Raw genomic sequence first — 18181 nt, 5'->3', positions numbered from 1 at the left:
TGTGAAAGGAATATCGCATAATAAGCTATTCATACATTAAGCATAAATAAATAGCTATCACCGTACAAAAGTGCCAAATGATAACTCAAGCATTCACGCATCAATATATAAACAACTGAACTTGAATATCACTTTTAACACAAAGGCAAAAATAGTTAAGAGATAGAAGTACCATTTATAACTAGTCCTACTCATGAGCTTCAAGCGATAATTATTTATCTCTTCGTAATCCAATATCTACTAAGAGTACAAAAGTGCAACATCAGTAGCAGATATGAAATACAGATGTCAATAAATCCTGTTCCATTCATTCATCAAAACCTCCTCAAAGGGTACAAAAGTGCATGTTCTGGGGATACGTTTTTGACAAATTTCAAGACCCTTCTCTAAATGCATGAGAAAGGTTTAAATACTACTAACTAAATCTAAAAATAACTTATTACAAAAATGTAGGATGCGGTTTAAATGACCGTCCTCATTTTGGGCAAAAATAAAACAAAATTTAAAACTAAAACTGAATCTAAAACTAAAATTACTAACTATTTATATATCTGCTCCTTGAAGTCGCACGCGTTCAGCATTTGTTTGAGAAGAGTCCGCTGGCCAACTTTCGATTTTAGTTGTGCTGTGAAAACAGAATCGGCAAGAGTTGGCACCATCTTCTCGGCAGAATTGATGATACACTTGAGAGTCATCCACTGGCTGTGTGGCTTTACCAAGTATGCCCAGTAATAGTCCCAATTCAAATTGGTTAACCTTTGGATTGATTCTACCTTTTCTTGAGCTTTTTTTCTCCAGTCTGCTTGCAGTTGCTGTGCATATATACGTACTATTTTGAAGATATTTCTAACAAATACCATTGTTTTTAGGATTTAAGTTTTACTTCTTTACCTCTAGCGTTCTTTTTTACAAATTTCTGGGCTTACAGGTGACTGAGCAATCAGAAGCTTTCCTTTTCAAGAAGTTTTTCCCAGCGAGGCACTAATTGCGCATCGGAAACTACCTCCGTTTCTTGATCTGGGCTTCCTTGGTGCATTTTTCACCCTTTGCGCATTTTCTTTCAGCGGATATAAAGCTCAAATTTTTGTGAAAATAACGAATTCGTAAGCTCTTGACCCTGAGTCTTAAACTGTCTATCTCTGATATCCGTGCTGTCCAATATCCATTTAACCAGGTCTGTGTATGGGAAAATTTTGGGCCTCGCCACTATTCGGTGTAAAAACGAACAAGCTAGCTCTGTAATGGATGCCTTAGAAGAACTATGTGAGCCTGCAGTAGCCTCAACCTCCATTACTCTCGGATTCTCTTCCTCAAGTAAATTATGCATGCCTTCCCAAGTAGCAATACCAGCGTCCTTGTTACAGGCGGTGTCTGTATAAAAGGGTGCCATTTATTTCTCTTCAGAGCTCGGGGCTTTGCCTTTCTTTCCCATGATATCCTGCATATCGCTTTGTATATTTCTCTACTCTTCGTTCTTGCAATTTACAAGTGAAGTGAGAATAATGATATGGAAAAGGTAACGGGAAAGTCTTAAATGCTGCAGACGTATAAAATATACCACTTTACGTGAAATGAATTTTCGATAAGCAAGAAACCATATTCCATTAATAATTGGCAACTAACTCATTAATTAGCATTAAAGCACATAACCAGGTGTCGGTTTATGGAAAATACTTCTTTTTGAACAATGAGCCTGAAAGATCTGCGATGAAGTGATTTTCCAATTTGCTTCACAATATCGCAAATCGCAACATCGCAGAATCACAACATTGCAAGGTTGCTAGCTCGCTATATCGCATTATCGCATTATCGCTTTGCCGCTCTATCGCAATATCGCAATATCGCAAGAACATGACATATGACAATTTTCGTTAATCTGTTTTCTGCGAAATGCGATTTGCGATATGCGCCATCGCATATCGGTAGTTTAAAGTTTTTCAATGTAAGTGGTCTTTGATGCATGCGATGCGATATATGTTTGTAGTCTCGTATCGTGATCTCGTAGTCTTAGAATTCGGCTTGCAAGGAGGTATCCTATTATCCTTTTCCGATGCGATATTTCCTAAGGAATAATTCTACTTTATCATAAAACTTAAGCTTTTTTAGATTTTTCAAGGGTATTTTCTTAAGTTTATTATGGTAAGTTTTATTAAAAAGGAAATACAAGCACTAACTGATTTTTTAAATTTTTTGACTAAGGTTCCCCACTTATTTAGTATTAGTAATAACACCAAATAAGAAGGGGGGTTGTTGTTGGCCACAACAATTGGCGATTCTCTTGGAAGAACCAGTTATCTCCGCTTTTCTTTTGAATTTTATAAACTTCCAAAACAGAAATTTTTCCAGAAAATTAAACTTTATTATAGAAAGACAAAGTACATCATGATTTTACCTATCAATGATATTTTGTTTCTTCTATTTTTCAACTTTGATTATTTACTCCCCTAAGCTAGTCCTTGTATCTACATCAGTCATTACTTGGTTTATAAAGATAAAAACAAAGCCTTCTCTGTAAATTAGTTTTGAATATGCTCATTTGCCATAGGTAGAGCCTCTGCTACCAGCAGGCATTTATAGCCTCGATAGGGTTACCTGTTACCCAGCAATGATCCTGTATCCTACTCAGAGAAATTTACAATTTTCAAAGAAAAATCCATATACACACTTATTGCTTTCATTTTCTTTTCTTTTTACCCTTAAAGAACAATGTCTTGGTTTGGTAGCCAATTTATGACACAGTCATTCACTGATTTATAGCTTTGTTGAACAAGCTGGCTCGTGATGAGACCCCTTGTCTTTTGATTGCAACAATCTTGAGTCATTGCCCTGTTGTGATATGCAGTATTGGCAAAGTCAGCAAGCTATAATATCTATGATCATGATAAGTCAGCTCGTGATGAGACCTCTTACTCTTTAAGTTAAAGTGTATCTTTGGATCATTCTTTGAACGTTGAAGTTTCCTAGGTGGGGAGGAAGTCATTGTTTCCTTAAGATAGCTCTGGACGACAATAGTAGAGTTTTTTGGAAAGAGATTTTCTACAGAGAATCTTCATTTTCTGTTATTGATACCTTTCATTGGACTGATACAAAACAATTTCCCACTAAAGGTGGCTTTTCATCAAAATTTATACAGTTGAAACTAGTATCATTTCTAGGCTTAGAGTCTTTGACTATATCTTTTAATAATAATGATAATTTTCTAAAAGAATTCTATTTATACAAGTGAAGAAACAAAATCTAAAAGAGAATTTGTGTCTTTTTCATAAATCTCAAATGTAACCATTTACAACCGGTTTTATTAAGAAACTAAAACAACTACTCTACAAAATAGAAGAATGACCCCCTATGGAAAATATTTTTTGAGGATCTGTTCGTTAACAGGTAAAGAATCTCCTTTTCCTGTTAAATCATGTAGCATAAAAGTAGATGGACCTATGACTTCTATGATTTGGAAAGGGCCAAGCCACATTCTTTGAAATTTTGTATGTTTCCCTTTTTCCTCATGGGCCTTGTCCCATTTTAAAACTAGATCTCCCACTTGAAAGTCTTTTCTGGATATCATGTTTGAATCAAAATAGGCTTTTACTAAGGCTTGATGATGAGCGTGAGTTATTTTGGCCTGTTCTCGTTGTTCTTCTAATTTAATTATTTCCAGCTGCCTTAGTTGTAAGGAGGAAGTTGGTGCTTCATCAATATATTAAGCTAAGGCTAAAGAGGGAATTGCCAAATGAGTTGGAAGAACCACTTCTTTCCCATAAACTAAATTGAAGGGGGAAGTGCCGAGGGAGGCTTTCTGTGTTATTCTATCTACCCATAAAGCATATATTAAAGATTTGTGCCAATTTTTATGATTTTGATCAATGGTTCGCTTAATGATTCTGATTAAATTCTTATTTGTAGATTCAGCTAACTCATTCCCTTGTGGGTAATAATTGGCAGAGTATTTAAGCTTGAAACCCCTTTTGAGTGCAAATTCAGTCATTGCATTACCAGAAAAATATGATGCATTATCAAACATTAAAGCAGAAGGCAACCCAAACCTGTTGATTATGAACTAGTCTATGAACTCGATGATATTTTCAGCATTAGCCGTCTTGAGTGGAACTGATTCTACCCATTTAGTAAAGTAATCTGCTGCTGTAAGAATATATCTATGTTTTTTAGAAGAGTGAGGAACGATCTCACCTATTACGTCCAAACCCCATTGATTGAAAGGCTACTCAATTTTAACTGGTTGTAGTGGCAAGGATGGTTTCTTTTGTCTCCCAGCAGAGTTTAACAGACTTGACATTTCCTCACGTGGTTATGTGAGTCTTTGAATAATGTGGGCCAGTAATAGCCTGCATGTAAGATTTTATGAGCAGTAGCGTCTCCAGCATAGTGTCCGCCTGCTGGCCCATCGTGGAGTTCCTGCAAGACTTTTTCAGCTTCAGGTTTCTCAAGACATCTAAGGAGAACATAATCATAATTTATTCTAAAAAGAACATCATTTACGAGCTGATATTGTTTGGCTTTCAACCTTAGAGCTCTTTTCTTGGTATGATCAAGGTTTGAAGGAGCGTATCCATTCTTTAGATAATAAATGATATCAGCGTATAATGACTCGGCATCGTTTAGGCTTACCTCGTACATTTGTATCTCTGCAAATGGAATTTCGGATATAAGCGATGCTCCGGCCAGCATTTTGCAAAAGCCTTTACCTTTTACAATACTTGCTGGTTTGATTTCTACGTCATATTCCTGTAAGGCAGTAACCCAATTGGCTCTTTTCTCACCCACATCCTTCTGTACTAGAATATTTCTTATCGCTGGAAACAGTACTATGATTTTTGTATGTGTTTTGAGTAAAAAAGGTCTGAAATACTTAATTGCTTTGAAAATAGCATAAGCTTGTTTCTCCACATCTGAATAATTCAACTCAACCCCTTGTAAATTGGAACTGAAAAAAGCAATTAGGGCTTCTGCCTTTTCTTGATTTGCTTGAGTGAGTATCGCAGCATATGATCTATCAGAGGCAAATGTACATAAAATAAAAGGATCGGAAAAATTTGGAGTTGCTAAAGATGGAGCATTAACAATTGCTTGTTTGATCAGATTGAATGCCCCATGTTCATCTTGGCCCCATTTAAATTTTGAGTTCTTTTTAATCATTGCTTGTAAAGGAGACACAATTCTTGAAAAATATGGAACAAATCTTTTTACAAAGTTAATCTGGCCAAGAAAAGATTGCATGGATTTCTTGTTGTGAGGTAGAGGAATTGCGGAAATCTCCTTGATTCTGTCAGGATCAATGTGAATTCCAGATTTTGACACTATGAATCCGAGAAGTTTTCCTTCACTTAATGCAAAAAAGGATTTTTGCGGGTTAAGTGAAATTCCATACCTTTGACAACGTTGGAAAATTTGTTTTAAATCTTTAAGATGATTGTCTCGTTTCTTGGAATATATAGTTGTATCATCCAAATAGATTACCACTGATTTATTAACTAACCCTTTGAATGTGATGTCCATGGCTCTCTGAAATGTGGCACCAGCTTTAATCAGACCAAATGGCATCTTTTGATATGCGTATGTGCCCCATGTAGTTCTGAATGTGGTTTTTAATTGATCATCGGGATGTACCAGCACTTGATTGTATCCTGAGAATCCATCCAAGAAGGACATCAATTCTAAGCCCGCGACTGCTTGCAGTATTTCTTCCATGGGAGGCAAAGGAAAATTGTCTTTTTGGCAGGCTTTGTTAAGATTTCGAAAGTCAATGCAGATTCTAATGTCTCTGTGTTTCTTTCTAACAGGGACCATATTGGAAACCCATTTGGAATGTCGAACGGGAAAAATTATTTTGGCTTTCAATAACTTATTGAGTTCAGATTTGATCTGGTTTTCTAGATTGGGATGGATCTTTCTCAACTTTTGTTGGACAGGTTTTTCATCGTCTATCATTGGAATAGTATGTTAGGTGATGGAGGTGTCGTACGTTTTGAGTTCATCATAATTCCAAGCAAAGACACTTTTGTATTGTCCCAAGAGATGAATATACGCTAATTTTTCTTCAGGAGCTAGACCAAGGCCTAGATTGTTATTTTGTGGCTTGGTATCAGTTCCTAGATTTACTAATTCATATTTCAAAGATGAACTTTGGAGTTTTATATTGGTAGATCTTTTAAATCGATCTTTCAAATCGTAAAGATCTTCTAACTTGCCTACAGACTTTGGTATAGCATTATTAGTGCTATCTTGTTGCAATTTTTGGTCATGTTGGTCTTCGTCAATTAGTTGATTGGTATGGGATCCTTCTTGGGATCTTCCTTGAAAGTAACCTTCTTGGATTTTCGTTCTTCTATCACATTTTTCTTTTCTAAGGCAATAATACGTTTCTCTACTGCTATCGCTTCTTTCATATTTTCGACTAAATTTGTTTTGTTAGCCCTATAAACAAAGATTGCTATGTTTGATGGTAAAGCAGTGATGTACCATTCACTTCGCACTTCTTCGCTAGGCTGGGAAGTAGTAGGAATTTTGTTTAAGATTTTATTGAATCGTAAATTGAAATCTTTGATAGGTTCTTTTGACTCGGCCTTAAGGTTAGACAGGTCGTTGATCAATGTTGCTGTAGACCTATCATCACCACACTTAGTCAAGAATTGTTCTTGGAAAATCTCCCAACTAGTAATAGATCCAGACAGTAATGAGAAATACCATGATCCAGCTGTTCCTTGCAGAGTATAAGGAAAAAGTCGAACAACCACATCTTCGTTGGTAACTCCATTGAGATTTATGGATAGAATAAAGTTATTTATATGTTCTTCCGCTAGTATGCCTGCCTCAGGATTAAACTTAGGCAGCCATTTTTCAGGATGGGCCGGTAACTGACTCAAGGGTACAGGCATTAAAACTGCCCCTGGGTTATTCCATGGAGATTGGGCCATTACCGAACTACTAACAGAGGAAAGTGCAGAAGATGATCCATGCAGTTGGGAAGATGAGGATATTACAACTCCATATGGTTGAGAAGGAGATGTGGGAGTACCGGTGGACTGATGGACAATGATCTGAAGTGGAGGAGTGGATGGTTGACTCTGCGGTGAAGAAGTTGAGATGGATGATGATGATGAAAGAGTCTCGCTATCGGACCCTTTAGGAGACTTCCTTGCTCTCTTCCTTGTAGGTAGAGGTAACTCAGTTGGTTGAATGCCAAATTTTTCACTCTTTAATCTGGTAAGAGGATGAGCAGGGTTATATTGCGAAGTCACGTTGCCTTGAGATTTATTATATTTTTGAGGAGATATAGAAAATCACTGAAGTTTGTGAATCAAAGATTCAACTTCAGGAGGTTCAATAGTAGATTGTTCTGAAATGTCAAGGTTTGTAGCAGCGGCTGTTGCTCCTGCGACTTCTGGCTCTGGATTTAAAGATTCAAAATGCGATGGAGAAGTCGGGGGAGATGGCGAGGGCAATTTACTCTCAGAATGGTATTTAGATTTGGATTTACTTGCCATTCACAGTTCGGGCCCTCCTTCTAGCGCCAAATATGTTGAAGTCCCGAAAATAGGGTCTACAACAAGCGGGATACCCACCCGGTCCGAACCTTGGTTAGCAGCTCCTTTTCTGTTTGGTATAGTGGGTCCGACTGGGGATATGGAACCAGTTTCCCAATTTATGTGTGTGCGTGTGAAGAATTGATATTTCCCTTCTAAAAGTTCCTAAGTGAGATGCTCTAATTCTAACTCTAATCTAATAACATGTAAATTGTATTCTAATAAGCAGAAATATCTAAGTCTACACTAACCCGGGGTGTATTCCTTCTGTTATGCGATCTAAAATTATTTCAGATAACAATTGGTAATAAATATCATTCAACTGTCATGAGAAAAGAATTCAATATAGATAAACCACTTCGTATAAAAAGTTAGATGAAACAATTGTGAAAGGCATATCTCATAATAAGCTATTCATACATTAAGCATAAATAAATAGCTACCACCGTACAAAAGTTCCAAATGATAACTCAAGCATTCACGCATCAATATATAAACAACTGAACTTGAATATCACTTTTAACACAAAGGCAGAAATAGTTAAGAGATAGAAGTACCATTTATAACTAGTCCTACTCATGAGCTTCAAGCGATAATGATTTATCTCTTCGTAATCCAATATCCACTAAGAGTACAGAAGTGCAACATCAGTAGCAGATATTAAATACAGATGTCAATAAATCATATTCCATTCATTCATCAAAACCTCCTCAGAGGGTAAAAACGTGCATGTTTTTGGGGATAAGTTTTTGACAAATTTCAGGACCCTTCTCTAAATGCATGAGAAGGGTTTAAATACTACTAACTAAATCTAAAAATAACTTATTACAAAAATGTAGGATGTGGTTTAAATGACCGTCCTCATTTTGGGCAAAAATAAAACAAAATTTGAAACTAAAACTGAATCTAAAACTAAAATTTATAACTAAGTCTGTCTTTTCTCCTTGAAGTCACACGCGTTCAACATCTGTTTTAGAAGAGTCAGCTGGCCGACTTCCGATTTTAGCTCTGTTGCGAAAACAGAATCCGCAAGAGTTGGCACCATATTCTCGGCAGAATTGATGATACACTTGAGAGTCATCCACTAGCTGTGTGGCTTTACCAAGTATGCCCAGTAATAGTCCCAATTCAACTTGGTTAACCTTTGGGTTGATTCTTCCTTTTCTTGAGCTTTTTGTCTCCAGTCTGCCTGTAGTTACTGTGCATATATACGTACTATTTTGAAGATATTTATGAAAAATACCATTGTTTTTAGGATTTAAGTTTTACTTCTTTACCTCTAGCGTTCTTTTTTACAAATTTCTGGGCTTACAGGTGACTGAGCACTCAGAAGCTTTCCTTTTCAAGAAGTTTTGCCCAGCGATGCGCGATTAGCGCTAGGCGTTAATCGCACATTGGAAACTGCCTCCGTTTCTTGATCTGGGCTTCCTTGGTGTGTTTTTCACCCTTTGAGCGTTTTCTTTTAGCAGATATAAAGCTCAAATTTTTGTGAAAATAATGAATTCGTAAGCTCTTTACCCTAAGTCTTAAACTGTCTATCTCTGATATCTGTGTTGTCCAGTATCCATTTAACCAGGGCTTTGTATGGGAGAATTTTGGGCCTCGCCGCTATTCGTTGTAAAAACGAACAAGCCAGCTCTGTAATGGATGGCTCAGAAGAAATATGTGAGCCTGCAGTAGCCTCAACCTCCATTACTCTCGGATTCTCTTCCTCAAGTAGATTATACATGCCTTCCTAGGTAGCAAGACCAGCGTCCCTGTTACAGGCAGTGTCTGTATACAAGGGCGCCATTTCTTTCTCTTCAGAGCTGAGGGCTTTGCCTTTCTTTCCCATGATATCCTGCGTACTTCTTCGTATATTTCTCTACTCTTTGTTCCTACAATTTACAATTGAAGTGAGAATAATGATATGGAAAAGGTGACGGGAAAGTCTTAAATGTTGCAGACGTATAAAATATACCACTTTACGTGAAATGACTTTTTGATAAGCACAAAACCATATTCCATTAACAATTGGCAACTAACTCATTAATTAGCATTAAAGCGCATAACCAGGTGTCGGTTTATGGAAAATACTTCTTTTTGAACAACGATCCTGAAAGATCTGCGATGAAGCAATTTTGCGATTTGCTTCGCAATATCACATATCGCAACATCGCAGAATCACAACATTGCAAGGTTGCTAGCTCGCTATATCGCATTATCGCATTATCGCTTTGCCGCTCTATCGCAAAATTGCAATATCGCAAGAACATGACATATGACAATTTTCGTTAATCTGTTTTCTGCGAAATGTGATTTGCGATATGCGCCATTGCATATCGGCAGTTAATTTTTTCAACGTAAGCGGTCTTTGATGCATGCAATGCGATATATGTTTGTAGTCCTGTATCGCGATCTCGCAGTCTTAGAATTCGGCTTGCAAGGAGGTATCCTATTATCCTTTTCTGATGCGATATTTCCTAAGGAATAATTCTACTTTATCATAAAACTTAAGCCTTTTAGATTTTTCAAGGGTATTTTCTTAAGTTTATGATGGTAAGTTTTATTAAAAAGGAAATAGAAGCACTAACTGATTTTTTAAATTTTTTGACTAAGGGTCCCCACTTATTTAGTATTAGTAATAACACCAAATAAGAAGGGGGGTTGTTACTGGCCACAACAGATACCAAGCTCACTAAGTCCATGACCTTCCACCCCCAAAATGATGGCTAAAAAAAGGTTGTCAATAGGATGATTGTGCACATTTTTCACATGTACAACTTGAAGCATCCATGCACATGGGATGAAATCCTCCACTATGTCCAACACAGCTACAATAGAGCTTTCCATAACTCAACTGGCCACAACCCCTTTTAGGGGGGTTGAGATTCTATCCATTATGTCCCATTGATGTGGCCATACCATTTGCATCTACTCAAGCAGATTTGGCTCATGTCCAATCCAAATCTGATCGAGTTAACAATTTCATTGAGCGCATTCAACACACCCGCTTGAAAGTACATCACATATTGGATAGATACAATGAAAGTACAAGCAACTTCATGATCAACATCGAGTGTCACATAGGTTCAAGGTGGGTGACAAAATTTGGTTACATTTGCAGAAGGAGCACCTCACTGTGTCCCACTGCAAGTTTCACTCGCTCCAATATGGGTTGTACACCATCACAAAGGTTGTAGGGGACAATTCCCTTGAGCTCAAAATTCCATCATTCCTTGTGTAGAAATTCATTGTACATTCAAGTTGCTAATCGTAATTTACTAAAACAATAAACTTGAATCTACTCTACTCATCAGCGGAAACAATTAATCAATCGAGAAACCATGAAGCATACAAGAGAAAGAATTCAATAAAAACATTAAACAATGATTTCTTGGGGAAAGCCACAATAAAAAACATTTTTATTTGTATATTTCATTATTCAGAAAATATGAGAAGATTACAATGCTTTTCTCAAGCCCTAACAACCTTTTCACTATCTCTATATGTCACAACTTCCTAGACAAGCTTAGGCCAATACTTAACCAGTTTTCTGCTTACCCAAGTCCCTATTTCCTTTTACTGATTCCTTCGGAATTAGCCCCCTATTAATTAGATAAATTACTTAATATGAATTGCCCAATCCTCATAGGCCTTCCTCTGACTACATGCACCACCTATACAATTCAGATGAGTATACAACTGATAATACACTGCCCTGAAATCCAATTTCAACTAGGTAATCTGACATGCATGAGTTATTTATGAGTGAATCATCTATTAACTGGTTGAACACAAGAAGCAACACCCCACTGTTTGACCTCCTACTAGTTCCTCCATCAGTTGGAACAAGCTTAACTGAATTTAACTCAGTTAAACATAATTAATTAATTAATTACAAATCAAAATAAACTCAACCAAGGCTCCTATAAAGTGGGAGGCACTCTACATGACTCAAGTTAGACCCACTCAAACTAACTTAGCCAACTAAGTCAATTTAACTTATTTAACTCATACAAGTTGTCTTGTGATGTGGAATTACAATTTTATTCCTAATTTAATTCAAGGACAAAATTAAATCAGGATTTTCTTCTTGCATTTTCAACACTCCCTCTCAACGAGAAAGGGATTATCATATACCCCAATCCTCTGCCTCTATGGAACCTAAATTTTCCTCTTGATAGTTCCTTAGTTAAGATGTATGCATCCTGTTCCTTTGTAGGAATTTACTCCAACAACATGATTCTCATCTGCACATAATCTTGTAGATGGTGATACCAGATGTCGATATTCTTGGACCGATCATGAAAAACTGGATTCTTAGAGAGTTTGATACAACTCTGATTGTCACAGTAAATAACTATAACATCCATCTACTGACCAAATAACCCAACAAGGATCTTCCTCATCTGTATAGCCTCACAAGATGCTTGACTAGCAACCATGTACTCTGCTTCTGTCATACTGAGTGAAATTGATCTATGCTTCCTACTGTACTAAGAATTTGATGCTGACCCAATACTAAAGATTCCCCCTCATGTGCTCTTCTTGTCAGATGGACTCCCTGCCCAATATGCATCTGTGAAGCCTTGCAACTTCACTCCCTCTATCCATCTAAACCAAAGACCAAACTGAGTGGTGCCTCTGAGGTATCTCAACACATGTTTAACTGCCTTCCAATAGAGTTTTGTTGCCTTAACCATTTCTTGATTAAGATGGTTAACTACAAAACATATGTCTGGTCGTGTGTTCACCAAATTAATAAGTGAACCCACAAGCTTCTTGTAAATAATAGCCACCACTACTTCACCTGAAGTAACATCTTCCTTCCTCCAATTCCCTGCTAGATGAGTCTCCGTGGGTTTACTTTTCTCCATGTGGAACTTCTTCAATATCTCGTTGGCATACCTTCCCTAAGAGACAAACAATTACTCATCTCCTTGCCATACTTCCATACCAAGGAAATAATGCATGAGCCCTAGGTCCTTCATCTCGAATTATCTTGCAAGATCCTCTTTGTAATATTTTACCAGCTTCTCATCACCTATTATAATTAAATCATAGACATATACTACTATAAGAAATAATTTACCTTCAATCACAATATGGTAAAGGTTCACATCTGCTTCACTTTTGGTGAAGCCCAACCTGGTGAGATAGTTGTCAATCCTGGTGTACTAACCATGAGGCACATGTTTCAATCCATACAATGCTTACTTGAGTTTGCACACATGTAACTCTTGATTGAAGGTCTCAAATCCTTTCGGCTACTCAATGTACACCTCTTCCTCAATCACTTCGTTGATGAATGTTGTCTTCACATCCATCCCATCTACGGTGAAAGAGCTAGAATAGATATGATTGAATAGTACCTTGCCATTGGAGAAAAGGTCTTCGTGTAATCAATTCCCTCCACTTGAGAGAACCCTTTAGCCACAAATATCACCTTGTTTTTATCCAAACTCCCAACTGCTACTTGCTTTACCTCACCTGAAACTCACCACCGACTTGTATATTGGTCTTAGGACCACTTCCCAAACACTTTTTTCTGATAATGGATTCATACTCTTCTACCATGGCATCAACCCATACTAGTTTCAACACTGCTTCCTCAAACGAGGATGGACCAATCTCTATACTCTCACTCATCAGATCCATATCGCTAATGTACCGATCTCATGACCTCCTCTACCCACGTTGTGATGTGGGTTCTCCCACATTTTCTTTAACATCATGTATCAATATATTAGCTTCTCTGGTGCGCTTCCTTCCATCTCTAGAAGTCTCTGCATGAGGGGGTGCTTCCATTCTCTGTTCCTCTACATGTGGATGCTCCACATCATCTCGAGGTTCTTCCTTTGCAGCTCAAAACTCCTCATTTGCATGCAGCTGAAGCTCCCTCTCAAGGGAACATCTCATGGCCTTCTCTTCATCGAAATTTACATCTCTATGAACCATTATCATCCTGTGAGATGGCAGGTAAACTTGATAGTTGTGAGGTGTGTTATCACTCTGAAGTTTTCTCCAGGCTGAAAGGAGAAACTCAGAGGTAACCACATACCTCTTTTGGTTGATAGAATAGTCTTCTTCAATCGAATGGGGTTCCCTCACTAAAAAAATATAAAGACGTTAAAGCATAAATTTATAGTAGAGACCAGTCTGAGAAAGGAATTATGAAGTTGAAGTAAAAATGGTTGGCTAGGTAATAACACATGATCAATTTATCCTTTTACTCATTTACTTATGCAAGTAAATTAACAGCTATTACAAGGGCTTTTAAGCATGACTTGGGATACAATGATAAGTTGTACTATAGAGGAGATAAACTAAAACAAAACAAATTATTCCTCTGCAATAAGACAATGTTGTTTAAATAACATTTCATTTGAAACTCAAACGTGAAAATGGTTGAAAGAGAGAAACTTAATTGAATTCTAAATCAACCGAGATCAAAATACTCATAAAACACAAAGAGACAATAGAAAAATGAGCAATAAGTAGAAATAATCCCAGACATCATACCATAAGAATCCTTGTATAGTGGAATCGATATCCCTCAATACATAAGCACTACACCATGAATTGATCACAAAAGAAACAATTGTAGAAAATTGAAACCAGCACAACGCTGAACCATCAAAAACCTGTTATCTTCATTAACTAAATATAAAATTTGTAAATAGGATAACATCCTATCTAAATTCAATCCATACTCGATCCAATAGAGGATCAATCTCAAAATTGAAAGGAGGAAAAATGTTGTTTTTCCACATACTTTTCCTTAATAACATTAAACATAAAAGCGTTTTTGTCTTTAGAAGAAAATTTTTTCCAAATAAAAAACCAACGTATCTTTGAACACAATCATCATGAAGAAAAATAGCAAAAAACCCAAAGTTTCTTTTTTGAGTGTACAAAGGTTGCATAGCGTCTATGTAGCAACTGAGCAACATCCAAAAATTTGAGCTGTTGGAAATGGAACATGGCGGGCTGGTAAGGAGATGAGATGGATGTCACATGTACTCCATATCAGCCTCTTGAAAATATGACAAGTGGCTTCCCTTCAACATGTGTGTGATGGTCTAAGCACGACTTGCGTAGCAGAATTTCTACAACTATCTACTGATTGCCTTCTAGTCCTCCTAAAATGCCATCATGCTACTATATGACACTCAAAACATCAACTCCATAATATTAAAACATCAAAAAAATTAACACAAAACTTGGAACCATGAAGTGAGGCTTGATCACCTTCTTTTTCTCTTGCTTGAAGTCTTCGTGCTAGAAGTTTGAGGAGTAAATCCATGTTGTTCAACGGGTGATGACATGGTGGTTTTGGGTTTAGTCATGAGCTTAGAATCAAATTTAGGCACCCTTATAAGAGGAGGTATCACAACTGCTCCTTCATATTTCTTTATCAATCTCTGTGCCTCATCCAAGCTTTGCTTCATGCTCCTCAACTGGGCGTTCAATACCAAAGTTATCACATATAAAGTCTTACATTTCCTCCTTACCAGATGGGACCATTTGACGAAGTGTTTGCTCCTGTCGAGGGATTTAGATGCTTCCCTAAATTCATAATCATAATTCTCAAGAATGTGCTGTATTGAATTTTTATAATCTAGATTCTTCTGTCTGAACTAGTTCACCTGGTTCTTGCTTTGCTCCAGCTCCTCCAAACACCTTTGATATTATTTCCACTGACTAAAGGGGGGTTTTCCAAGAGCCTAAGCTATCTGCTTCATCTATTGCACATATCCAAATTTAGACTTGAAAACCCTGACTGATGACCCACTAGGCTTTACTACAACATTCTTAGTGTGCTCTACACAAGCAACATGCTTCCCCTTTCCCTTAACTACTATTATTGTAGGTGACTTTGACTTGTCCTCTGTTGGTTTGGCTACTTCCTTCAGATCTCTATTCTTTTTCTTCAAGAATGCTATTCTCATTTGATATTTAGAAAGTGATTCCTTCATCTTGGTCATTTTAGGGTCCTCTTCTTCATAAGGCATATCACCTATTTTAGGTTGTGCTATGTCCTCTTCCTAGTTTGGTTGTACTATTTCAGGTCCCTTAACTTCATCTACTATGTCATGATCTTGTTTATCTACTTGTCTGCCTTTAGAAATCTCTACTACTACTTGAGGGGTTGCCTCTTCCTAGGTCTTTTTAACTCTATACCTTGTCCTGGGTCTCATCTCGAATTCGTCTTGCACTATGTCTTCAATCTTGATTTTAATCCTGGTAGGTTTAGCCGATGCCACCTTCTCCTTTGTTTCCTGGACTGCTTTTTTATCCTTCATACTTTGCACCATAGCCTTCTTTCTCAGTATGCCTATAAGCCCTTTGTTTGGCTTCTCATCTTCCTTCTTTACTAGTTTCATCTCCACAGCTGAGTGTATCTTTTCCTTTTCGGGGGTTTCCTATTTTGGCTCTTCCTCACCTATCTTCATTGATGGAGAACCAGTTTGTGGTAACAAATAAACAATAGCAAGGAAATTAGACCAATATATTTTCTTCCTCTCACTGCATGTTTAACTAAAATCTCGATTAAAAAAATGAAAAATACTAGAAGCATGACTATCCTTCTAAATTATCAATTTAGTTTCCATTCTTTCTAAACTCTTGAACAAAAAGTAAGGAATATTCATTATCTTGATCTCTGTGAAATGCCATAATAGTCTTAGATGGTATTGATATATTCTTCTAAACCTGGCCTCACAGGGGAAGTATCTTTGAATAACTTTCAAAAGGTCAACATATTGTTCCTAAAGATAAACACTGGGGAAAGTAGAGGCAAACTTGTCCAAAAACTCTGGCTTCACTAACGGTTTATAAGCTAAGATGTTTAATTCATCCCCTTTAAACCACTTCTACCTTGTTGTAGGGAGGTTGATTGCATCTAAAATAAATTTCTCAGTGATAACAATCTCCAGGTCCCCTAATTTTACTCTGCCATCGTGGAAATTGAGAGCAAACAAGCTGGAAAGTCTTGTGTTGTGACCTATATTATGGACCTTTTGACAAAAAAGAATGCAACCTGCATTTTCAAAGGCCACTCTAATAGCAGGTGATGAGTTTAGCAATCTTAAGGTACTGGGTTCAGTACGCACAAGGTCTCCACCCTTTTTACCGGTAACAGGGGCAATCTTATTTTAATAATTGGAAAATTAAATTTGACTTTGAAAAATGGATACATGTACAGACTCAATGAAAAAAATCTAATAAAGGGTGACAACACAATTCTGGTTCAACAAAAGTGACAATCAGATGGTGACAAAGAGGTCTTCTGGGGTCGAATGTAAGCTAGAAAATTTTAGAATCATAAAAGGACTGACTTAAACCCTTCAACAATCAACTATTTACACAATTTTATATCTATGATATGTGATAGCAAATCTAGAAGTGAATGCTTATTTTTGGGCAAAAAAGAGAGTGCACATCATATTTCTTAGCAGGAAAAACTCAAGGTTTGACACAATAATTAGGATATGAAACAATGAGAACTTAGGATAGGTCATCAACTTCCTACCTTTCCAATCCTTGAAGGCGAAATTGTGTGTTGATAGTTGGCTTGTGAAACAATTTAATTCCTTGAACCTATCTGTGTAGAAAAAAGCATCACCCTGTGTGAATTCCTCTGCGACCTCAGCTTCAAAATACGAACAATTTACCCATTCCCTACATGAAGAACGAGCCCATTCATCTACGATCAGTCAAAGAAAATTGGCGGCTTTCTATAATGATTCAAAATAATTTGATGATGTAATCAAATTTGACATTTAACCGCATTTTACTTGAAAATCACATGGAATGCGATCACTAAATTTGAGTTTGGGATGATGATGAAAACTTTGGAAATGATGGGATTATGATCAATGATAGTATGAAGTGGAAATTGACATAGGTCAATCATGATATGCGATGGTGCTTACGCAAAGAGTATTTAGGCCTAGGGACTTGTAGTTAAATAAAATTGGCGTGAGGGTCTAGGCCTGAAATAGGGAATAGGGATAGTGAAAATGTTTGGGAATAGGGGAAAATTAATGTAATGAGGGAATAAGGGGATATGCAAAGGATCAAATATGATGTTTAACAAGGGAATATATTGGAACATTTATAACTATGATGTTTTGAGATCTTTCCTTCAACTGTAGACACCTTGACCATGTAACCATCTTATCAGTACCTAATACCTAGACTCAACAATTTATTATAATAGCTTTCCATACACAAACACCCCTTCCCATGATTGACTTTAATGGCCAGAATATTGACCCAACTCATGATGACTCTTAATGCAGTGACAGGTGAAACTATGATAGTGAAAATGTCATGAATTTGACCTCTCTCAAGACAACAAAAAAATTATTCCCGAATACCTTCGACTAACATATTAACCTACTCTAACAAGGTGTATCAATGTACCCCAAAAATATGCCCAACTTAGTTGTTGGCTCTAGATTTTTCCTTTCATCCTTGGTAACAAGACAATAAATGGATGAACCAAATATCCTAAAGTGTGTGACATCTAATTTCTTTCCTGAAAAAGATTCTTCTGGTTTACTTGTCTCGAGAATCCAATGAGGAGTCATGTTCTGCACATATACAAATGTGTTACATGCTTCAGCCCACAAGTGTAACGGTAGGCCATGATC

The sequence above is a fragment of the Pinus tabuliformis genome, chromosome Q (genome assembly GCF_031772625.1).
Source record: "Pinus tabuliformis cultivar Carrire ecotype Pingquan chromosome Q, CPIR1, whole genome shotgun sequence".
Taxonomy (NCBI): Eukaryota; Viridiplantae; Streptophyta; class Pinopsida; order Pinales; family Pinaceae; genus Pinus; species Pinus tabuliformis.
This window is presented reverse-complemented; position numbering follows the sequence as displayed.